This window comes from Lepisosteus platostomus, chromosome 9, assembly GCF_059453375.1.
Source record: "Lepisosteus platostomus isolate fLepPlt1 chromosome 9, fLepPlt1.hap1, whole genome shotgun sequence".
Taxonomy (NCBI): domain Eukaryota; kingdom Metazoa; phylum Chordata; class Actinopteri; order Semionotiformes; family Lepisosteidae; genus Lepisosteus; species Lepisosteus platostomus.
The window spans coordinates 199,744-224,510 of record NC_142619.1 but is presented as its reverse complement, the minus strand read 5'-3'; the positions used below and the strand labels follow the sequence as shown (position 1 = coordinate 224,510).

The 24,767-nt window shown below is 43.6% G+C and overlaps 2 long non-coding RNA genes across 4 annotated transcripts in view; one reads left to right on the top strand and one right to left on the bottom strand.

Annotated features, from left to right (window-relative positions):
• LOC148654202 (uncharacterized) overlaps nucleotides 1-18,094 on the top strand; it is a 45,284-nt gene extending 27,190 nt beyond the window's left edge. For 2 of the 3 annotated variants that reach the window (XR_015941434.1, XR_015941433.1), the window contains 2 exons: nucleotides 15,760-15,824; nucleotides 16,945-18,094. This is a non-coding gene — a long non-coding RNA (uncharacterized LOC148654202). Of the gene's footprint in view, nucleotides 1-13,555; nucleotides 14,309-15,759; nucleotides 15,825-16,944 lie in introns of those variants that run through there. The other variant, XR_015941432.1, reaches the window with a different exon arrangement.
• A 127-nt stretch (nucleotides 18,095-18,221) lies between these two features.
• Nucleotides 18,222-21,726, bottom strand: LOC148654201 (uncharacterized). The gene is made up of 2 exons (XR_015941430.1): nucleotides 21,429-21,726; nucleotides 18,222-18,726 (listed from the first exon to the last, which is right to left on the bottom strand). It is a non-coding gene; the product is annotated as an uncharacterized LOC148654201 (long non-coding RNA).
• Between the last annotated feature and the right edge of the window lie 3,041 nt (nucleotides 21,727-24,767).

Sequence of the window (24,767 nt, the reverse complement as noted above, 5' to 3'; positions counted from 1 at the left end):
ATTCTGTTTATTTCACAAGACGGACCCGGGCAGCAGCATGTGTCTGCAGCGCTCATCCTGCCTGCATGTTTGCAAACTTTTCTCCTGTGTTTATTTTACTTTGTTAAATAAAACGTGGTTGCTGGGGAAACGGTGCTGCAGAAGTTGTTTCGATCTGACCTCGGGAGGGAGACAGCTGGCAAAGCCGAAACTTTAGTCTAAAAGGCGCTGGGTTGAGTATTTTGTGGACATTTCGCAGAAGAAAAGGAAGAAGCGGTGAGTCGCAGGCTGTGTGACAGGACTGTCGGGGAAATGTAAGCGCTGGGCTGAGCGAGTCCGTCGGCGCCTCCTCCTGCAGGAGTGAGGAGTCTCCGGTCTCCGGTCGCGTCCTGATCTGCATGTGGAAGTGAAAGGCTGAGAGACGGCGCACATGCTCTGCACATGTTCTCATGTGTCTGGTTTCCTGGAGTGCTGTCTGTGTGGAGTTTGCATGCTCTGCTCATGTTCTCAAGGGTTTCCTGCCGCTTCTGCAGTCCAGTGTTGGTGAGTCTGTCAGGTTGATTGTGTTGTGGTGTGAGTGTGCCCTAAAGGGGTTTTAATAGTATGGGGTTTGTGTGTTCACTTGTATGCAGACCACTGGAGAGACCGGTTGTTTTTTGCCAGGCAGACTAATGGCTGCATATTCAATTCCTACTGATGTTGCCAAACCAGCAAGTGGGACAGTGTTTGAAAACCCTTTCAATGAAAGGTTTGTAGAACAGTGTTGCTATTGTTCTGTTTAATTCGAGGTCACCAAGCTTATAAATGGTCTCACAACGTTTGTCTCTTTTCAGGTTTCTCCGACCCGGAGAGTGAACAAAGAAGTGATAAGGGCCCATAACACCTAAGCTCGGCACTCTCACACTCTTCAGCCACACGAGCTTCCTCCTGGTAAAATACTGGGCAAGCCCCTTTCTGACAGGGACAGTGGAAAACCCCCTGAGGGAGATGGGCTGAGGGGAGGAATAAAACCATCTGAGCTGGAATGGAGCGCGCTCCCGATTCCCACCAGACCCGGGAGACGACACAGGCAGCACAAGGGAAGCTGCGGAGCGCGAGTTCGCGGAGGCAAGGACCGATTGACGACCACGGGAGACAGTGGCATCGGAACAGAGGTACTGTACAGAGACTTTTAATACCTGAAGGCAAGGAGCGAGAAACCGGCCCGGCTAGCCGCTCCAAACTGAGGGGAATGGAATACAGTTCGCGGGAGGATTTCTAGTGGAACCTGAACGGAGTCTGGGGAAATGGGACCGGCCTCTCGTTCACTGGGGCCATCAAAGACTTTACAGGTACGAAGAAGAATCGTTCGAGTGGCCACTCTTCGGTACTTGACAGAAAAGACTGCCGTCCCTCTGGATTCATTATGACCCTTGGAAGGACCTTTTGTTGCTGCTGTTTTCGTTGTGTCTTTGGCTGATGGTGAATGTGGATAGAAAATAAAAAGGTCACTTATACGATACACATGCTTGTCGCTGGTCTGTGTGGGCATTGGTGGATCTGGGAGATCAACAGAACCTGTTGCATTGCTAGGTGCCGTAGTCATATATGAGGCAGGAAATAATTCTTGTTTGAGGGGTCACCTCACTCTGACACGAACGTGTTGGGAAGACGCGCCAGTTCTGACGTTAGTGCGACGGGTCTGTAGGCATTAAGGCAGGTTCTTGTGTCCTTTTTTGGAACAGGAACAATAACAGAAGATTTGAAGCAGTCTGGCACTGTGCACTGGGACAATGATTGCTTAAAAACGTCTGTAAAGATTGGAGCGAGTTGGCCAGCACAGGGCTGTAGTGTGGCTGGAGATACACAGTCAGGTCCTGCTGCCTTTTTACAGTTTTGCTTTTTGAATAGGCTTAACACATCCTGTTCTTTGCTTCACAGGGCATTCTCAAGACTTGTTAACGGCGTCAAGTCTTCGTGAGAGATTGAGTGTGAGTGGGTGTGGCACTCCAGTTGAGTGGGGGACAATAGCTCATCCCCAGGATGTGAATTATTTGGACGAGTTGCGAGACTGCCATGGACAAGGTCGTTGGAGATCCTTTGTGTTTCAGGCCTGCTGTAAAATGTGTTATCTGGTAGAGAGTGATCAAGATGTATCTGAGGGGCTTTTCTTTTGTAATTGGTAACAGTTTGGAGACCTTTCCAGACAGATAAACAGTCTTTGTTAGCAAACAGTTGTTCCAGCTGTGGACAGGAGGGGAAACAAAAGGTAGAGAACACTATTTTTAGAGAAATGGCCCTAAAGGAACAAAGCATAGTGTAGGATGCCACTAGCTTAAGTCTTAACAGCACTGCATGAGAGGAGACTCCAGTGTCTATTTGTTCTGAGGGATCCTCAGAAAGGTCAAAAGGTTGCAAACAGATAGGAGACTGGTTATATGCCTGAAGCTTAGCTAGAGGAACATAACATTGCTGGAAAGCTGAGAGGGGAGGTTATCAGAGCCTAATGTTATTGCGAAAAATGGCAACTAGGTATAGACGATCTGCTGAATGTCTGTCCTGTGAATTGTTAAGGGTTTCATGTATTTGTGTGTCCAAGTAGTCCGGACTGCTGTGCTATGTGTTGTTTGTCTTTTGAATTTTCTGTTTTACACCTATTGTATCCATAGTGGTACGGGCCAAATCCTATTTAAAGGGTGTTGTGAGCACTGGGGTTTGTTGGGAGTGGTGAGTTAGGAGTCTGGAAATGAGAGCAAGGTGCGAGTGGATATGATAAAAAGATTGTTCCTTTATTTTGTTTCTGATACCTGGTGAAGAGACGCAGTGAGTGTTTGTGTGGCCAGCTGCGTCAACTTCAATAAAACTGGCCTTTTGGTTTGTCTGAGTGCTGACTTGCTATGGTGTATTTTTTCTCTCTGTGAACAACACGTCCTACGGCCAACACTACCCACACAGGAGGTGTGTGTGTGACAGCTCCTCAGCTGCAGCAGGAGTCCAAGTGTGCACAGATTTCTTGTTGGGGTTTGTTGTTTGAAGTTTCTGTTTGTATGTAGGAAGCAATTGTGCCATCGCGTGGTCCGAGTTATAGCACGGGACGAGAGCTCCCGAAGAGCGCCTGCCTCCTGCCCGATTCGACGTCTAAAATCATCACAGAACGAGAGGAGCCAACAGGAATGCAAGTCTCTTCTGGTGAGGAGCCTCCGACACAGCCCCCAGTACTGGGTGTGCAGAAAGAATCCTGTTCTACAGTTGTGGTGCGAAATGGCCTCCAGTCCTTGTCAAATGCTGGGTTTCTCTGGACTGCAGTCCCCTCCGCATTTGGATGATTGTGATTGGTGTTGCTGTAGCTGTGCTGTCCTGAGACTGACTGGTGTCAAGACCAGCTGTACTCTGGGATCAGCAGGGCCTAGTGGTGGTATGAATTGTGGCCTCTGTTTCTCAGGTGTAACAAGTGTTTGATTACTCTGTTCTGTATGTTTATCAATAGTGGGTACTGGCCTAATTCAGCCCTGCACTCGCTGTTAGCTGTTTTTCTCTGCGCAAGGAGGAGTTTCTACAGAGTGTACTCCTGGTCTGTGAGGGGACCCCACACTTCACTGCCGTATAGGGCAATGGGTTGGATTACACTTTCAGATATTTGGAGCCAAATTCTTGTTGGTGGGTTGACATTGAAGAGCCTCCTTCTTATTGCGTAGAAAGCCCTGAGTGCCTTCTCCCTCAGTGCCTTCACTGCCAGGTCAAAACTCCCAGAAGAGTTGATGGTGAGACCGAGATATGTGTAGCTGGATGTGTGCTCCAATGTGTTGTTGTTCAGTGTGAATTTGTACCTGTTTCCCTGAGGTCTGGCTTTCTCCTGGAAAACCATAACTCTGGTCTTGTCCAGATTGACTGGCCGTGCCCAGGTGTGACAGTCCTGCTCCAGCAGTGCCAGGCTCTGCTTTTCTGGGTCCAGATGGGCTGGCAGTGCCCAGGTCTGACAGTCCTGCTCCAGCAGTGCCAGGCTCTGCTGTTCTGGGTCCAGATGGGCTGGCAGTGCCCAGGTCTGACAGTCCTGCTCCAGCAGTGCCAGGCTCTGCTGTTCTGAGTCCAGATTGACTGGCAGTGCCCAGGTCTGACAGTGCTGCTCCAGCAGTGCCAGGCTCTGCTGTTCTGGGTCCAGATGGGCTGGCAGTGTCCAGGTCTAACACTCCTGCTCCAGCGGTGCCAGGCTCTTCTGTTCTGGGCTGGCAGTGCCCAAGTCTGACAGTCCTGCCCCAGTAGTGCCAGGCTCTGCTGTTCTGGGTCCAGATGGGCTGGCAGTGCCCAGGTGTGACAGTACTGCCCCAGCAGTGCCAGGCTCTGCTGTTCTGGGTCCAGTTTGGCTGGCAGTGCCCAGATGTGACAGTCCTGCTCCAGCAGTGCCAGGCTCTGCTGTTCTGAGTCCAGATTGACTGGCAGTGTCCAGGTCTAACAGTCCTGCTCCAGCAGTGCCAGGCTCTGCTGTTCTGGGTCCAGATGGGCTGGCAGTGCCCAGGTCTGACAGTGCTGCTCCAGCAGTGCAAGGCTCTGCTGTTCTGGGTCCAGATGGGCCATCAGAGCCCAGGTGTGAATGTGATGGGATTTGTGGCGGTTTGGTAGGAAGCCAGTCTGACTCTAATGCAGGACATTGTGCTCAGTAAGGAGGGCCGGTTATCAGATATTCAAGATACGACAGAGTTCCTTCCCCAGGTTACTGTTCACACTGAAGCCCCGGTACCTGTTGGGGTCGAGTCTGTCTCCATTCTTACAGACGGGTGTGATCAGTCCTTGATTCCAGGCCTCGGGGAAACAGCCGGCCGTCAGGACGAGGTTGAGGAGTTTGAGCAGGCTTTGCTGCAGGTCTGAGCTGCAGTTGGGTCAAGCGTTGTTGACTGTGTCTTGGCTACAGGTCTTTTGTGGTCTGAGAGTTGTCTGTTTGTGTATGTGCTTATCTTCTTTAGGGTGTGCATGTAGTGTCTAACCATCTCACAGTATCTGAGGCGCAGTTCAGAGTGGTGTGGTGTTGTTTTAGTTCTGGTAGTTCTCTTCAGTTGTTTCTGCACTCTGTATCAAACCATTTGATATTGTTTCTGAGTGTGTTTCATATGAATGTAGTCATTTTGATTTTAAGGCTAGTTTCTCAAAAACATGGTTTAAATTTATGAACGATTTGTTGGTTTGATACAGAGCGTTTTGAAATGTAAGGGATCAAGTAATGGGTTTATTTGCTGCTGAAAAGAGAAGAAAGGAAAAAAAGAAATGAGACAATTAGCTTGTAATGAGTTTATAACAACAGTAATTAGATTCCTGCAAGCACTCTTTTCATTCTCCAACAACTGAAAGCTTTTAGGTATAAAGGAAGGGTCCTCTAATATTTGATGTGTCGTATATATTGTCGTTCTATTAATAATAATAATAATAATTGCTTACACTCATATAGCGCTTTTCTGGACACTCCACTCAAAGCACTTTACAGGTAATGGGGTCTCCCCTCCACCACCACCAATGTGCAGCATCCACCTGGATGATCCGCCAGAACGCTCACCACACATCAGCTATTAGTGGGGAGGAGAGCAGAGAGTAATGAAGCCAATTCATAGATGGGGATTATTAGGAGGCCATGATTGGTTAAGGCCAATGGGAAATTTGGCCAGGACGCCAGGGTTACACCCCTACTCTTTTCGAGAAACGCCCTGGGATTTTTAATGACCACAGAGAGTCAGGACCTCGGTTTTACGTCTCATCCGAAGGACGGCACCTGTTTACAGTATAGTGTCCCCATCACTATACTGGGGCATTAGGACCCCAAGGACCACAGGGTGAGCACCCCCTGCTGGCCCCACTAACACCTCTTCCAGCAGCAACCTTAGTTTTTCCCAGGAGGTCTCCCATCCAGGTACTGACCAGGCTCACACCTGCTTAGCTTCAGTGGGTTGCCAGTTGTGAGTTGCAGGGTGATATGGCTGCTGGCCATCTATGGAGATGTTAGTGAGTCTGAGGATTTGTGTTAATATGACAATACTGCTACTACTATTAATAATACAGCATGGCAAGACTTCTTTCAGTCATTTCCCACCCCTCCACCTCAGTGAATCACACATGTTAAACTTCCATCTCGTGTTCCAGATCAGACATGAGCAATCCTATATTACAAATACTTACCACCAGACAATTTAACCAGACAATAATTTAAGCAATTATTAATTCAACAGAAGCAGCAGGACGAGTAAAGTGCCCCTCTGATGGCCGGTCAGTGGAATTAAACTGGAAAATTTCTTAGAAATGATAATTCTTACAATAATGTGCCAATGGCGCCGCTTGGTGGTCATTCAGCAAAAGTTCACCGAAAGTTTTTTTTAATTAAAATACCGTTAGTAATGTTCGTATTAATAAGTTATTTTAATTTTAAAAATATTTAAGCATTTTCAACAGCAAAGAATACATTGCATTGCAAACAAGAGTAATGAATGAATGTATTGTACATGGATACAAAATACAAAATAAATACACTAAACCAAAAATTAAAATAACTTTCAAAAGGCGCGAGTCGATGACGTCAGAAGGAAGTCGCCCACGGGGCGTATGGGTAATGTAGTTTCTGTAGTTCTCTGGCCCGCACTGCCCACGTGTTTCGGTGATTTGATTGAACATCAGAATTAATTATATTGTACCATTTCAGCGTGTTTATCGTGTCATGGATTTCTATGACTGTCTTATGGGTTCTCTTGTGTGTCATGTTTATTTTAGTGGGTGGCAGTGCCGTTGCCCTGAACTGTAATCATTCGTGTTACTCATCATCATTGTTACTGTGACCCTCCTGGGAGGAGGGGACCTTTGTAAGATTCCTGTCCTGGCAAGCAGCAGGTGAGAGTTTGCTGTCCGACTCAATTACACCTCCGCTACCTCATTTCACCTCTTTCACCAGCCTGTAAAGGGGGTTGTGATAATATGGGGTCTTTCTCTTTAACAACCTCAAACCGCAGGAAAGAAATGCTTCATTTATAAGATTGAAATATAACCAGAAAGTATAAAAATAGCTATTTGTGTGTATCATGTCAGAAATATTTGTTTTTATTTTAAAAGAATTTAGAAGAGAAATATGATTAATAAGGCAGTAGAATCCATTTAAACTGTCATTTTCCTGTTTAGGTTGGAAAGTTTAATTTGATCGAGTCCACTTGAGTGCCTAAGCAACTGTTTGGGTAGTTTGGCTGGTGTGGTGGTGCTCTCCAAATACCTGATCCAAACGGACAGAGAGACAAAGTGAGAAAGAAAAGGTGTAAATAACAGACGTATCATATGCAGAATACAGTAATGTGCTGTTCAGCACAGTGACCTAGAGTGAAGATGGAAATCAGTCATTCTAGTGCTCTCAACGGTTTTCCATTACAAACGGACCAGGGCTTCCTGAGACACAGGCAGTTGGAGTTATATAGAGTTAGAGGTTGTTTTCACGGCACCAGCCGACTAAAGCAGAGACCTCCTTCCACTCCAGAATTTTTTTTTTTATTTGGGTGGGATCATCTGGAGTCTTGATTCCTTTCACGGAGTCAGCAGTAGATACACAGCTGTTAGCATAGGAGTACAGAAGAGGTGACAGCAGTGCTGGGGACCCTGGTATCTCTTCCACTGAGGACCCTCTGGCACAACCAGAGGTGTGAAATTGAAATTGTTTGGAAGGAATGGGAAGCTAAAGGCAGAGTCACAATCTCTGATTCATGTAATCAAAACAGTAAGTTCTTTCCTCAGGCAGCTTCGTTAGAACATTTTAAATAGATGTAAAAGTGTATTTACAGACTATATCAGCCCTTATCTTTATTAACCTGGTTTAATCTTTTTTTCAGAAGTGTAAATATATTATACTATGTACCCCTGATGGTATTATTGATGTGCTATAAATATACTCTTGTTTGTATTGTATCTATTTTTATTGCTACAGTAAAAAGTTAAAAAGAACTGCACTTTCGAGAAATGTCCACTGGGCGGCGACAGAGATACACGAGTCTATGGCGGCGAGTCCAATAGCGCCTCCGTACAGATCCTCGTTGTGCAGAGATTGAAAATCAATACAGATGATAACTGTGACGTTTGTGACAGCAACTCTGAAAGATAACGTAAAGAAGGAAACTAATATTGACATTACTTTTAAAGAAGTTAAATAATAGTACATTTTAAACCTATTGAAAGTAATATGAAAATATCGTTTGTATTTTAAAAAATATGATACTTCCACGGTATAATAATTAACGAAATGCTGTGAGAGGAGACCCGTGTTTAAACACTTTAAAACGGATGTAAATGCGTCTGTACAGACAATTTGAAACATGTACGGACCTTATCTGCTTTTGTTTGCTATTAAACAAGATTACTTGTTTAATCTTTTTCCATAACATGTACATGTATTATCGTATGTGCCCCTGACTATACTCTGTGTTATATGTATTCTTGTTTTTATGGCATGTATTGTTGTTATCATTAAAAATAAAAAAGAGCGTTCAAGATGGCGTTCGGGTGGGAGGTAAAGTTTAGAGGTTGAGGAGTTTCTTGAGTTTTTCATGACCTGAATATTATTTGTTTGCTTTTTAACTACAGAAAAATAAGAACTTAAAACTAGTTGCTTAAACCTCGGTTATATTTGAAAAATAAAAAGTTATTTTTGACTTTGAAGAATTGCGATATGAGTAGTACTGGGAAAAGAAAAGAGAGTGCTGGATCTTCGAAGGAGAAGACTAAGATACCTCAGTCATATATATATGGTACTACAAGAAAATCGATGGCAACGAAAGAGAAGAGTGAAGCAGCGGCAGGGGACGTGGAAAGAGTGCTGGAGATGCACTCGTACGCGAGTGCTCGCAGCCCGAGTGAGACTCATCTGCAGGAGGAAGAGCCGGAGTCCCTGCCCAGCACACCTGTGAAAACCCCGGCGGCCAAGAGAGGAAGGGGCGAGCTGACGCTGGAGGAGCTCCAGACCAACATCTTCAACATGATGGCACAGAGCTTGGGTGAGCTGAAGGAAATGATTCGAGCTAATACAGTCGCAATCGAAGGTCTTAAAAAGTCCGTAGACTTTGTGTTTAAAGAGGTTGAAGACTTAAAGAAAGAAGTAAAAGACCTTAAACGAGTGAATACCGAACAGGAAAAACATATTAAAGAACTTGAAATGAAAGTGAACGATGCAGAAAGATACCGTCGACGATGGAATCTAAAATTACTTGGAGTTAAGGAGGAGCGCGATGAGGATATTGTTGCAACAGTGAAGGATATCTGTAGAAAGACCCTGCCGGAACAGGAGGACGTGATATCGGCCATTGACATTGTTCACAGGCTCGGGAGAGCGAACATGTCTGGGCAAGTGCGCCCCAGAACGATTATAATACAGTTCACCAAGAGGACGGCGAGGGACATGCTGTGGAGAGGGGCGAGGAGGAATGAGTATTTGAATGAGAACAAACTGAGGTTTGCAGAGGACCTGTCTGCCGCGGACAGGAGCACCAGGAACCAGCTGTGGCCCCAAGTTGAAGCTGCCAGAAGAGAGGGGAGAAGAGCCTACTTTGTGGGAGCGAGGGCCTTTGTGGACGGGAAGGAGATTCGCTCCCAGTGACTGCTCAGTTAATGATTATGTTTGGTTTATTTGTTATAGCAGTATATACTAGTGTTTGTTTAGTGTTATCTTGGAATGTTGTAGTTATGTATTAAAGACTGTTATAGTTCTGGTTCTTGAAAAACTCAATAATTTAGACAATCTTAGAGTTAGTTATTTACTTTTGTGTATGTCTTTTTCTATTTTCTCTATTAATGCCAGAGGTATTCGAAATGTTATGAAAAGAAAAGCAGTTTTTTTGTTTTGTAAGAAAGCGAATGCTGATTTTTATTTTATACAGGAAACGCATGCATGTCAATCGGATTTGCAGTTTTGGAGGAATCAGTGGGGAGATGATATTTGGCTTTCCAATGGTACTAATCACTCAGCAGGTGTTGCTGTTTTGAAAGGAAACTTTAAAGGGAAAATTCTTCACAGTAGTATGCACCATTCTGGGAGATGGATCATTTTAACAGTTGATATTGGGGGGAAACAGTTTATACTTGTTAATGTATATGCCACCAATAATAAAATACAAAATAGACTTCTGTTTCAGGAACTAGAAGATAGTATAAAACATGTTTTAAATAGATTTTCAGAAGCTAAAATAATTTTGGGTGGAGATTTTAATACAGTGTTTGATGAGAGTATGGATAGATGGCCTCAAAGGGTTAACCATAGAGGTGAGTCTGTTCATTTGGAAAATCTATGCTTTAGCTTGGGTGTAATTGATATCTGGAGATGTTTGAACCCGGGTTTAAGTCAGTTTTCATGGAGTAATCGAGATTTTTCTAAACAGTCTAGAATTGATATGTGGCTCATTTCAAAAGAATTGGAGAATCTCACTACTGATGTCTATATGAGTCCTGCAGTTTTGACGGATCATAAAGGTATCTTTTTGTCGATTAATACATCTGGATCTTTAAAAACCAAAAAATTTAGTTACTGGAAATTTAATAAAACTCTTTTGGAAGATGACCAATTTGTAACGGATGCTAACTTAATTATAAAAAGTTGTTATAGAAAGGCATTACAGAACAATTCTTTCGGTAGTAATTGGGAATTTATGAAGTATAAAATTAGGGAGTTAGCTATTAAAAGGAGCAAAACCCTAGTTATGTTAAAAAGAAATAAAGAAGATACTCTTATTAAAGATATAATCGAATTAACTCAGATTACTGATTACAGTCAGGAAGAAAAAGAAAAATTGAATCTTTTGCAATTGCAATTAGATCAGATTTATGAAGAAAAAGCTAAAGGTGCATTTATACGATCAAGAAGAACATGGATGGAAGAAGGGGAAAAAAATACTAAATATTTTTATAATTTAGAAAAAAGAAATTTAGAATATAAATTGATTGACAAGTTAAAAATTAATGGCAGTATTACAGATAATCCTAAAGATATAGCTTTATATGTTACGGATTTTTACAAAACTTTATACTCAGCAAAACAGAACAGGACGGATATGGATGTATTTTTGCATTCCATAAGGAGAGACGCTAGATTTATAGATGAGGAATTCCGTATACAATGTGATCAACAAATTACTAAGAACGAAATAAAGATTAATATTGATAAGTTAAAAGACAATAAATCCCCTGGGAATGATGGTTTATGTAGTGAATTTTATAAATTTTTTCAAGATTTGTTAATTGATTTTTTATTTGGTGTTTTTGAAGAAGCTATACAAAAAAAAGAAATGCCACCTTCTCTGAAACAGGGTTTGATTTCACTTATTCCCAAACCTGACAAGGATAAGCTAATATTAGAAAATTGGAGACCTATAACTCTGTTGAATAATGATGCAAAATTATTAGCTTTGATATTTGCGAATAGATTAAAGAAAGGGTTGGCTCAGATTATTGATGAGACGCAATCTGGTTTTATGAAAGGCAGGCATATTTGTAATAATATCCGTTTAATTCTGGACCTGATAGATTACAGTGATCTTATAGAAGATGATAGTTATATCTTATTTGTGGACTTTTATAAAGCTTTTGATACAGTAGAGCATACATTTATTTTTAAGTGTTTAGAATTTTTTGGTTTTGGTGAATATTTTCAGAATGTTGTTAAGACTCTTTATAATGGGTGTAATAGCTCAGTTAGATTACATAATGGTACATCTCCGAGATTTGAAATTGGAAGAGGTATTAGGCAGGGATGTCCAATATCTCCTTTTCTCTTTTTATTAGTAACTCAGACTTTGACTCTTCATATTAATAATAGCATTATGGAAGGCATTAGTATCTTGGGAAGGGAAATTAAGATTTGTCAACTAGCAGACGATACCACTATTTTTCTTAAGAATAGTAAAGAGGTTTCTAAAGCAATTGAGGTTTTAAATGTGTTCTCATCAGTTTCAGGATTGTCTTTGAATATTGACAAGTGTGAACTGTTTTCTCTGAAGGAATCTAATTTGGATGCAATAGTGAATATACCTGTGAAGAAAGTGGTTCGTTATTTGGGTATAATAATCTGTAAAGACCAAGATGAAAGATGTAAATTGAATTTTATGCCTATATTAGATAAAACTAAAAAAAGATGTCAGTCTTGGGTAATGAGGGACCTATCGTTGGCAGGTCGGGTTCTACTGTCGAAAGCAGAAGGTATATCTCGCTTTGTATACGCCTCGCTTTCACTGAATGTACCTTCGCATCTTATTGATGAGTTTGATAAACTATTATACAACTTTATTTGGAAGAATAAACCTCATTATATTAGGAAACACCTTCTGAGTAAACCAAAAAACCAAGGTGGTTTGAATAGGAAATTTATTAATAATAAAAATAGTATTTGGAATTTTATTCCAAACATAATTTTTCAGAATGTTGGGAATCTTGACTTTTTGTTAAAATGTAACTTTGAGATAAAGAAAATCCCAGTTAAGTTATCTAATTTTCATAAGCAAGTATTATTATACTGGACTTTATTATACAAACACAACTTCTCACCACACACATATTATATTTGGAATAATAAAGACATTAAGTTTAAAAATAAAAGTTTATTTTTACATAATTGGTTTAATAACAAAATTTATTTAGTAGCTCAACTGTTGAATGAAGATGGTAGATTGCTTACTTATCCTGAATTCCTGGAGAGATTTCAGTTTCCTGTTACTCCAAAGGAATATGCAATAGTTTTTGATGCCATTCCGGAAGGTGTAGTGTGCTTATTAAAAGCCAGTCAAAGTGTTAATAGGACTGACGTTCTTTTGGGTCCTACAACTGATTTATTCTTGGATGGCGTGGAAATAAAGGATAAGAAGTGTAACAATACTCATATTAGAAATCTTTGTAAACCCCATCTTATCCCTTCTTGTTTGTCTTTTTGGAATGCAATGTTTGAAAATATAAACTGGACGTTAGTTTGGACAATTCCTGATAGATTTTGTATTACCAATAAAGTTAAAGAGATATCGTTTAAAATCATTCATAAGTTTTATCCAGTGAAATTAGTACTTTTTAAATTTAAGCATGAGCAGGATGATCTGTGTGTTTTTTGTCGGGCGGAAAAGGAATCTTTGGTGCATTTATTTGTTAGGTGTAGGTTTGTGAAGTTGTTTTGGACGGATTTACAGAGTTTTGTTTGCAGGAAGTTAAAGGTGTTTTTTAGATTGAAGGATTTTGACATTTTATTGTACTGTTTAGTAGAAAATTTGGAAAAAGAGCATTTATTTATAGTCAATTTATTAATCATTCTTGGTAAATTTCACATCCATAAATCCAAATGGTCTAATAATACTCCCCTTTTTAGTTCTTTTGAGGTGGAGCTGAAACATTATTTAAATTCTATTAAAAATGTGAGAAATAATAAAGCACGGAAAACATATGATATATGTAAAAAATACAAGTTAATCATATAACTTACCTATTACCTCTGGCGGTTAATTGTTTACTTTTCTGTTTGTGTTTGTTTGCTTATACCTAATTTGATCCTCTGATTGTGTTTGTATTTGTAAATTATTTACAAGTTTAATAAAAAATTCTTTAAAAAAAATCATTAAAAATAAAAAGACGCGACTCGATTACGTCAAAAGGAAGTCGCCACAGGGCTTGTGGGAAATGTAGTCTTTATAGTGCTCTGGACTGCGCTCCACACGTGTTCCGCAGATTTGATTGAGCATCAGAATTAATTATACAATGTCAGTGTATTTACCGTGTCGCGGATTTCTATGTCTGTCTTACAAGACGGACTCGGCAGGAGCTGTTTCTTGCTCTCCGGAGTGAAGCTGCTCTGGGAAGAGACGAGCAAATCTTCAGACTCTTTGTAAATGAGACATCATGACAGCTGTGCCGACCTGCTCTTGATTGACCTGTTGAACCTGTTTGTGTAAAAAGCAGGAGTCTTGTGTACCCCTGATTGTGTTATGTGCACTCTAGTGTGTTTGCAGCGCTCGTCCTGCCTGGTTTATCAACTCGAAACAGAAACAGAACCCACTGCCGTCGTGTCTGTGGGTTTCTGAGCTCTCTTGTCTTGTTTGCAAACTTTTCTCCTGTGTTTATTTTACTTTGTTAAATAAAACGTGGTTGCCGGGACAACGGAGCTGCAGTAGTTGTTGCCGGAGCGGGTCTGACCTCCAGCAGGTCAACAGGCGGCTTTTTTAATCTAATCTAAAAAGCGCTGGCTGGAGTATTTTGTGGAAGAAACGGTGACTCGCAGGCTGTGGGACAGGACTATCAGGGACAAATCAGCGCTGGACACCAGCCTCACACCGCTGGGCTCACTGCACCATGAGCGAGTCCGTCGGCGCCTCCTCCTGCTGGGGTGTGTTACCTGGGCTGCTGTCTGTGTGGAGTCTGCATGCTCTGCCCCTGTTCTCATGGGTCTGGTTTCCTGGGGTGCTGTCTGTGTGGAGTCTGCATGCTCTGCCCCTGTTCTCATGGGTCTGGTTTGCTGGGGTGCTGTCTGTGTGAAGTCTGCATGTTCTGCCCCTGTTCTCATGGGTCTGGTTTCCTGGGGTGCTGTCTGTATGGAGTCTGCATGCTCTGCCCCTGTTCTCATGGGTTCAGTTTCCTGGGGTGCTGTCTGTGTGGAGTCAGTATGCTCTGCCCCTGTTCTCATGGGTCCTGTTCCTGGGGTGCTGTCTGTCTGGAGTCTGCATGCTCTGCCCCGGTTCTCATGGGTCCTGTTCCTGGGGTGCTGTCTGTGTTGAGTCTGCATGCTCTTCCCCTGTTCTCATGGTTCTGGTTCCTGGGGTGCTGTCTGTGTGGAGTCTGCATGCTCTGCCCCTGTTCTCATGGGTCTGGTTCCTGGGGTGCTGTCTGTGTGGAGTCTGCATGCTCTGCCCCGTTGTCATGGGTCTGGGTTCCTGGGGTGCTGTATGTGTGGAGTCTGCATGCTCTTCCCCTGTTTTTATGGGTTCAGTTTCCTGGGGTACTGTCTGTGTGGAGTCTGCATGCTCTGCCCCGTTGTCATGGGTCTGGTTTCCTGGGGTGCTGTCTGTGTGGAGTCTGCATGCTCTGCCCCTGTTCTCATGGGTCTGCTTTCCTGGGGTGCTGTCTGTGTGGAGTCTGCATGCTCTGCCCCTGTTCTCATGGGTCTGGTTTCCTGGGGTGGTCTGTGTGGATATCTGGTGAAGAGACCCAGTGAGTGTTTGTGTGGCCAGCTGCGTCAACTTCAATAAAACTGGCCTTTTGGTTTGTTTGAGTGCTGACTTGCTATGGTGTATTTTTTCTCTCTCTGAACAACACGTCCTACGGCCAACACTACCCACACAGGAGGTGTGTGCGTGACAGCTCCTCAGCTGCAGCAGGAGTCCAAGTGTGCACAGATTTCTTGTTGGGTTTTGTTGTTTGAAGTTTCTGTTTGTATGTAGGAAGCAATTGTGCCATCGCGTGGTCCGAGTTATAGCACGGGACGAGAGCTCCCGAAGAGCGCCTGCCTCCTGCCCGATTCGACGTCTAAAATCATCCCAGAACAGTGAGGAGCCTCTGACACAGCCCCCAGTACTGGGTGTGCAGAAAGAATCCTATTGTACAGTTTTGGTGTGAAATGGCCTCCAGTTCTTGTAACATGATGGGTTTCTCTGGACTGCAGTCCCAGTGCACTCCGCTTTGGATTTGCAGTGGTGTTTTCTACAATGGAAAACCCTTTGTTTGTACAGAATGGAAATGGCAGTCTGCATGTTTTAATAATATAATGTGATCATGTACTACAGCTTAAACACTGAGCCAGGTGACGTTTGATTCTAAAAGATTTCTCTATCATTTCAGCAGCGCCTTGTCTGCGGCAGCCCGGCAGCTCCTCCTCCCTTCCAGCTGAGACTCTTCCCTCTCCAGAGGTGGGTTAGTGCTCTCAGGTCATCTTCTCTCACACAGCTGCGGGGCAGAAACGCTACTTCCACTGGGCAGAGAGCAGACGGGCAGTGGGAAGGGCAGCCCTGTGTTTGGGGATCAGGGCTGTCCCTGCTGAGGGATGCTTTCAGAGCCAAAGCAACTGGCTGGGTTATGAACTTTATGGTGTGATCCAAATAAGACATAAAAAGACAGAGAATGAGAAAGAAATAGTATTGCATGTATCTAATCAAAATAGTCTCTTTCAGACAAAACAAATATTGAACAAAAACTTAGTTGCAACACACTGCACTACACTTTCTTCTAGGCTGACATTACCGATAGTTTGTGCTGTCTTCCTTTCAGTCTGCAGGGTGTGCATCTTTTTCCTCAGCTTCCTACACGAGGAATCAGTTTCTCCTGCCCTGGTTTCACTCCTTTATATCTCACAATCTTCTGCAGCTCCTGGAGGCTGACGACATGTTTGCTATTTCTGAAAAATTGCTGACTGGCTCATCAGCACAATTGCTGATTCAAAATCCTTTACTCACATGTTGCCTTAGCCTCTGTATCACAGAGATGTGTGCTTTTCTGGGTTGGATAGATCGATAGTGTGCTTTTGCTCAGTTGCTCTGCTCAATGCGTGCTCTTTTAACTCCGGCTGGGTACGAGCACCTCACTCTCCACACGGCTTTCCAAGGCTCTGTCATCGTGTGTGAGGATGTTGTGTAGCTCGTGAAACAGTTCCCCCATTTGAGCCCTGGATTTACTGGGTACTTGAATACCTGAATCTTGCCGTCAGTCCTGATCACCTTGTTTGTGTTCTGCAAGGACAAGGCACCTCCCCAGCACTGAACACAAACTGATACTGGCGGGTTGATTGTGTTGTGGAAAAATGGGCTGTGGTCTGAGTTTGTGTCTTTGGGGGTGAGGTGTCCCCTGCAGCGCGAACAAACATGCAGACTCCACACAGACAGCACCCCTGGAATCAAACCCAGGGCCCCGGTGCTATGAGGCAGCGATGCTAACCACTGTGCCGCAGTGTTGCCCCCTTTGAAAATGTCTGACTTCCGTTTAATTTGAGGTCACAAGCTTATAAATGGTCTCACAACGTTTGTCTCATCTCAGGTTTCTCTGACCAGTCCCAAGGACCTGTAGTCACTGACAGCTTCTGCAGTCTGACGGTTCATTTCAGTAGGCTGGAGGGATGGCGCAATTATCCTCAAATCAGTGAGTATTGTTTTGCTCTTGTAACATGAAACATCAAAGAGAAGTCAACAGACTATTCCGTGAAACTGTTCAGACTGGCCCGTGGTGATTTTCTGGGTCCTTAAGTAAGCTGACCGGGACTGTGTCATCGACGCACTTTGTGAGAAGTCAGTCTATGTGTTTGCTCTTGTGATCATTCGTGAACGAATGTAAGAGAGTGTAAGAGAGGGAGAAGATTCGGCCCTGGAGTGATCCAGTTTTCTATTTAACAACCTCAAACTGCAGGAGAGAAATGCTTCATTTCTAAGATGGAAATATAATCAGAAAGTATAACTAGCCATTTGTGTATATCATGTCAAAAAATGTTTTATATATAAAAATAATTTAGGAGAGACATTTGCTTAATAAGGCAGTAGAATAAATGTTGTGATGCTGGTGTGATGGTGCTCTCCAACAAACTGATACAAATGGACAGAGAGACAAAGTGAGAAAGAAAATGTATACATAACAGACATATATGCAGAATACAATACAGTGCTGTAAAGTACAGTACCCTAGAGTGAAGATGGAAATCATTCATTCTGGTGCAGAAGAAGTGAATCTGCTCTCAATGGTTTTCCTGTACAAATGGAACACGTTGTGAATTCTACATAATTCACAGGAAACAAAATAAACAACTCATTCACTCCCCTGCTGTCCGTGACCCAGAGCTCAGTAATCATTTCACTACTGAAGATCATTCAGTTTTTAATGCTTTTCATTTTAACATCCTACTTGTTAGTATTTCCTCTTAGGTGAGAATACTCTGGTACTTTTCTGGGTCTTAGTTGAGTGAGCTTTATTAGAATAATTGAACAATACTTTCACCTCCACATAACACTCATAGATTTTTCAAGGGTTAAATATGGGAGCTACGTTTCTTACATGTTTCCTTTTGTAAGTTGATTCACAAAGCTTTCACCGCCTCCACTCCAGTGAATCACTTTGTTTAGCAAGTGATCAGGTGGAACAGTTTAATTTCTTCCTGCAAATAATGCCTTTTCCTTTTTCATCCCATTCAAGTCTCCGTCCTAGTTAAAGTCACTGTGATGTAGAACGGCAGTGGTCCAGTTGAAAGGTTCAAGGTTTCACTGTGTTTTAGAGTGCAGATAAAGAAGATAATAGGAGAGGAAACTGGAAAAGCCGTGACTCTGTCATTCCATTCAATTCAATTTATTTTCATATAGCGCCTTTCACAACAAGGTTGCCCCAAGTCACTTAACAATGCAGGTAAATATACATTTTGTGAATACAGAACTGAAGACAATGGAGGAAAGGAACCAAAGACTCCTCAGTAAGGAGAATAAAATCCTCTAGGGGTCCAAGGTCAACTGGCTGCCCAACCCCTTTGGGCATGCTAACATTATATCATTAAAAAAAAAGAAAGAAATGAATGCGGGTATTAATCCATCCATCCATCACGTCGTCTGTATGTCAGTACCCCATGCAGGTCTCTGCAGACCAGCAGAATCCTCCTAAACGACAGCTGTATCCATGATGCCCCTCTTGGATCCATGGCACTGATGCAGCATTCAACTCACATGGTGCCCAGCCCATGACAGACAGTATTTCTCCTCTGCAGCATCCCTGCGAGGCAGGACAGGTGCCTGACCTCTGAGAGCCTTGTAAGTAAGTAGAAGGAGTTTGAAGTCCGCCCTGTACCTGAGAGGAAGCCAATGAAGAGAGAGAAGTATGGGGGTTATGTGGTCATTCTTTCTGCTCCAAGTAACAATTCTAGCTGCTGCATTCTGTAAGTATTCAAACTCTTTGCTGTGACAAATCTAACGTACTTTAGGCAGACAAAACGACCTTAAAAAGCCACATGATTTTTAAGTAGTCTGTCTGTGTGTAGTAACAGTGGTTCACATTATTTCAGAACGTATACTCCCGTCTCTGTAACTTTCCTCAGTCAGCTAGTGAACATTCTGTATTTACACCACGAATGCACTACTTTGTCTCGCGCGCGGTCACACTGGCCGTCCACAGGCACGGGCAGGAGCAGGGAACACGAGGCCGCTCTGTAGTGCCCCTGTGGCTCTCCAGCAGAGGGGAGCACTTTGCTCAACAGCCCTGAGCCGAAGGACCCAGTGATAAAGCTGAAAATCTGGCAAGTCCCCCAGTCTCCCTGGGGCGCTGAAGAGGATTTCATCTGATGCTGAGGTTCCTGTAACTCAACACAAAATTGAACGCGGCGTGTTATGAGTTTGTGAAGAAGTGACAGCGGAACAATGTCAAACAGGAAGTTAACCTACAGGAAAGAATGAATTGAATCTCTGATATTCAAGCACGCAGTGTGACGTCCACTGTCTATTCAAATCTACTCTGCAAGTCTTACAATTCTTTTTCATACACCGTCTCCTGGTTATTGTTTTGTGAGTGCTTGAACTGTTTCTCAGTAGAAATAAGACCGATAACTCACTGCTTCAGGATGCACACTATCGTCGATGAAACCTGTGGTGTAAGCAAGCGAAAAGAGACAGATCCTTCTAAAACACAGAGGCCATCGGGAGGGCAGAAACACTCTGCAACAGGTAGGAGCTGTGGAGCCGTGATTCCCCCGAGCCAGAGCCCTAGTCCTCCCTCGACAGCAAACTGAGCTCCAGCGACTGGAGCAGCTACCTGCCGTCGTGGGACCTCCTGCAGATTGGGAACGGGTAAGGCAATTCGACACGAGCCCACTCCTCTTCCCACTGCTTACACCCCTATAACAAATAGTTTCAGGGTATTCAAGTACAGGATAAAAATTGTGTTCCCAATTGGCTGAGGATACAACTCTCTCTCTGAGAAAGCACACAGAGGTGGACAAAGCAATTAAATGCGTTTACAAGTCATTTCCTCTGTATCTGGTCTTTCTTTACATATCAGAAAAGTGAACTGGTGGCTGTTGGAAAGTGTCTGCTCCGTACGTAATAGACATGTAAAAGATGTGATTAAATATCTTGGTATTAAGGTTTTCAAAAAGGTGATTTTGTGATTTGATGTTCTCTACCTTAGTAAAATAAAAAAAAAACTTTATTCATGGTTGTTATTTGTCAAACACGGGCAGAAGGAGGCCTAAATGCTACAGGGTTTAGAGCATCTAATACCGATACCGACAGAGTATTATTTACAAAATTAAGCAAAGTAGGTGGTGTATGTTTCCCTAATTTAATCATTCAGGAACTAGCGGGTATAGACTTTTTACTTGAATGTCATTTGGATGCTGGAAACCCCCCTGAAACTTGCCAGCTTCCATGAAGAAGTTCTCCTCACGTGGTCTCTTATAGATAAACATACCTCCCATAGATACATCATCTAGAATACAGAGAAAAAATAAACCTGTGCTTTGAAAACTGGGTTTAAAATAGTATAAGCGGGGTCAACAAATTAACTGGTGTGGATGATGAAATGTAGAATCAAGCAGATTTTATGAATAGATATAATGTTTGTGATAAGTCTGATAACAATCCGTCATAACCAGAGCTACTCCTACAGAGGTATTGATGCTTTTAAGAAACTAACAGTATACCATCAGAAACTATGGAAGAATTTACAACCTTTATTAGACTACAAGGAAAACAATTTAGTTATACTTGTACTAATAAATACTTCAGATCCTTCTCGCAATCTCACAATATCTTGTCAAACTATTTTGGAGCACCTCTTTGGGGAAAGTGAGTGGAATCAAACATGACTATTGTCAAACAGATTTTGTATGAATAATAAGGTTAAGGCGTCAGTACAAAATTGTACATTGAATCGACCCGGTAAAGATACACAGTGTGCATAGATTTAAAAGTAATATAGATGATAATTGTCTTTCTCAAAGCAGCCCAGAAACCTTACGTTTGTTTTTGTTTTGTTCTGTTGTTAAAACACTCTGAACAGATCGGCAAAATGGTGTAAAGAAGGCTTCTAATTCTGACATTTCCTGTAGACAAATTGATGTTATTTTACTGCTCAATACTGCTGAACCGAATCTAAAATATAATGTATCATTGGCTTAATCATTATACTTGCTCGTTATTAGATGTATAAATAGCCTAAAGATGAGAAATAATCGAAAATTGAATAATTAGACCGTATGTCGTAGTAGCAGATTGTATTTCTCGCCTACTTGATGTGGTCGAGCAACACCACAATCGCCATACAATCCGTCCGTTCTCATGCTCTGACTTTCAGGTTGGGCAGTGGACTGGATTCCAGGGCAAACTCGTTCTTGTTTGATTATCCGTGTGAAATGTCGCCCAATATAACAGGTAAACTCATGCACTGAAATGATGCGCTTCCAAATTAAAGCGACACGCATTTGAATAATTCAAAATACACACGAGGGAACGTCTCCAAACCATGTCTAAGTATCACAACATGAAAGCTGTGCGTACCTTATCTTTATTTGACTGTATAATGTACTCCGGTGATCTGTAACGTAGTCTTGTGTGCATCGTAAAGGATCCGGACTTCCGGCTACGGAAAACCCGGAGTGGATCAGCCTTTCCACCGGACCCGGACTTCCGGCTACGGAAAACCCGGAGTGGATCAGCCTTTCCACCGGACCCGGACTTCCGGCTACGGAAAACCCGGAGTGGATCAGCCTTCCACCGGATCCGGACTTCCGGCTACGGAAAACCCGGAGTGGATCGGCCTTAAACTGGATCCGGACTGCCGGCTACGGAAAACCCGGAGTGGATCGGCCTTCCACTGGATCCGGACTGCCGGCTACGGAAAACCCGGAGTGGATCAGCCTTCCACTGGATCCGGACTGCCGGCTACGGAAAACCCGGAGTGGATCAGCCTTCCACTGGATCCGGATTGCCGGCTACGGAGAACCCGGAGTGGATCAGCCTTCCACTGGATCCGGACTGCCGGCTAAGGAGAACCCGGAGTGGATCGGCCATCCACTGGATCCGGACTGTGAGCAGCTTTTGTCCAATCGGCGCTGAGATTTCAGCAGGAGGCGGGAGACAGGCTCTTGCCCAGTCACACAGCTTCAGTCCCGGGACTTTTCCGAATTCCGGCGGGCGGTGACACTTCCGAGAAATGTCCACTGGGTGGCGACAGAGATACACGAGTCCACGGAGCTGAGTCTCAAAGCGCTATCGGAAAGACTTGAAATCGGAAAGAAATACATTTGTTACATTTTAATCCCATTGAAAAGGAAGATGAAAATATCGTTTGTATTTTAAAACATTATTATACTTGCGCAGCATAATTATTAAGGGAATGGTGTGAGAGGAGACCGTGTTTGAACAGTTTAAGACGGATGTAAAGACATTTTATTTCAGAATGTCTTTCTGAAATGTGTCTGTTTCTGTGTTGTAAGAACGTTGAAGCATGGACGGGCCTTATCTGCATTTACCTTGTTGAATCTTTTTTTCCATAAAATGTACATGTATTATTGCATGTACCCTGACAATACGACTGCTACGTTACGTTTTCTTGTAGTTTTTGGTCTCATAAAAATACAAAAGACGCGAGTCGATGACGTCAAAATGGTGTCGCCCACAGGGCTTATGGGTAATGTAGTCTCTGTAGTTCACTGGGCTGCCCTGCCCATGTGTTTCGCTGATTTCATTGAACATTAGAATGAATTATATTAATACAATTTCAGCGTATTTATCGTGTCTTGTATTTCTTTGTCTCTCTTATGTGTTCCCTTGTGTGTATGTTTTCTTGTATTTCACTTGTCTGCGGCGCTGGTTAATCGACCCGGCACATAAAGCAAACCCACTGTCCTCGTGTTTCTTAGCTCCCGTCTTGTTTGCAAACTTTTCTCCTGTGTTTATTTTACTTTGTCAATAAAACGTGGTTGCCGGGGAAACGGTGCTGCAGAAGTTGTTGCGAGCTGACCTCTAGGAGGTAAACAGTCGGCTTTTGTAATCTAATCAGCGAGCAAAGCAGAAACGTTCGTCTAAAAAGCGCTGGCTGGAGTATTTTGTGGACATTATGCAGAAGAAAAGGAAGAAACGGTGAGTCGCAGGCTGTCGGTAAATATCAGCGCTGGACACCAGCCTCACACCGCTGGGCTCACTGCACCATGAGCGAGTCCGTCGGCGCCTCCTCCTGCTGGGGTGTGTTACTGCAGGAGTGAGGAGTCTCCGGTCTCCGGTCGCGTCCTGATCTGCATGTGGAGGTGAAAGGCTGAGAGACGGCGCACATGCTCTGCACATGTTCTCATGTGTCTGGTTTCCTGGAGTGCTGTCTGTGTGGAGTTTGCATGCTCTGCTCATGTTCTCAAGGGTTTCCTGCCGCTTCTGCAGTCCAGTGTTGGTGAGTCTGTCGGGTTGATTGTGTTGTGGTGTGAGTGTGCCCTAAAGGGGGTTTTAATAGTATGGGGTTTGTGTGTTCACTTGTATGCAGACCACTGGAGAGACCGGTTGTTTTTTGCCAGGCAGACTAATGGCTGCATATTCAATTCCAGCTACTGATGTTGCCAAACCAGCAAGTGGGACAGTGTTTGAAAACCCTTTCAATGAAAGGTTTGTAGAACAGTGTTGCTATTGTTCTGTTTAATTCGAGGTCACCAAGCTTATAAATGGTCTCGCAACGTTTGTCTCTTTTCAGGTTTCTCCGACCCGGAGAGTGAACAAAGAAGTGATAAGGGCCCATAACACCTAAGCTCGGCACTCTCACACTCTTCAGCCACACGAGCTTCCTCCTGGTAAAATACTGGGCAAGCCCCTTTCTGACAGGGACAGTGGAAAACCCCCTGAGGGAGATGGGCTGAGGGGAGGAATAAAACCATCTGAGCCGGAACGGAGCGCGCTCCCGATTCCCACCAGACCCGGGAGACGACACAGGCAGCACAAGGGAAGCTGCGGAGCGCGAGTTCGCGGAGGCAAGGACCGATTGACGACCACGGGAGACAGTGGCATCGGAACAGAGGTACTGTACAGAGACTTTTAATACCTGAAGGCAAGGAGCGAGAAACCGGCCCGGCTAGCCGCTCCAAACTGAGGGGAATGGAATACAGTTCGCGGGAGGATTTCTAGTGGAACCTGAACGGAGTCTGGGGAAATGGGACCGGCCTCTCGTTCACTGGGGCCATCAAAGACTTTACAGGTACGAAGAAGAATCGTTCGAGTGGCCACTCTTCGGTACTTGACAGAAAAGAGTGCCGTCCCTCTGGATTCATTATGACCCTTGGAAGGACCTTTTGTTGCTGCTGTTTTTGTTGTGTCTTTGGCTGATGGTGAATGTGGATAGAAAATAAAAAGGTCACTTATACGATACACATGCTTGTCGCTGGTCTGTGTGGGCATTGGTGGATCTGGGAGATCAACAGAACCTGTGGTAATGGAGAGGGGCCCTAGCACCCTGTTTGCATTGCTAGGTGCCGTAGTCATACATGAGGCAGGAAATAATTCTTGTTTGAGGGGTCACCTCACTGTGACACGAACGTGTTGGGAAGACGCGCCAGTTCTGACGTTAGTGCGACGGGTCTGTAGGCATTAAGGCAGGTTCTTGTGTCCTTTTTTGGAACAGGAACAATAACAGAAGATTTGAAGCAGTCTGGCACTGTGCACTGGGACAATGATTGCTTAAAAACGTCTGTAAAGATTGGAGCGAGTTGGCCAGCACAGGGCTGTAGTGTGGCTGGAGATACACAGTCAGGTCCTGCTGCCTTTTTACAGTTTTGCTTTTTGAATAGCCTTAACACATCCTGTTCTTTGCTTCACAGGGCATTCTCAAGACTTGTAAACGGCGTCAAGTCTTCGTGAGAG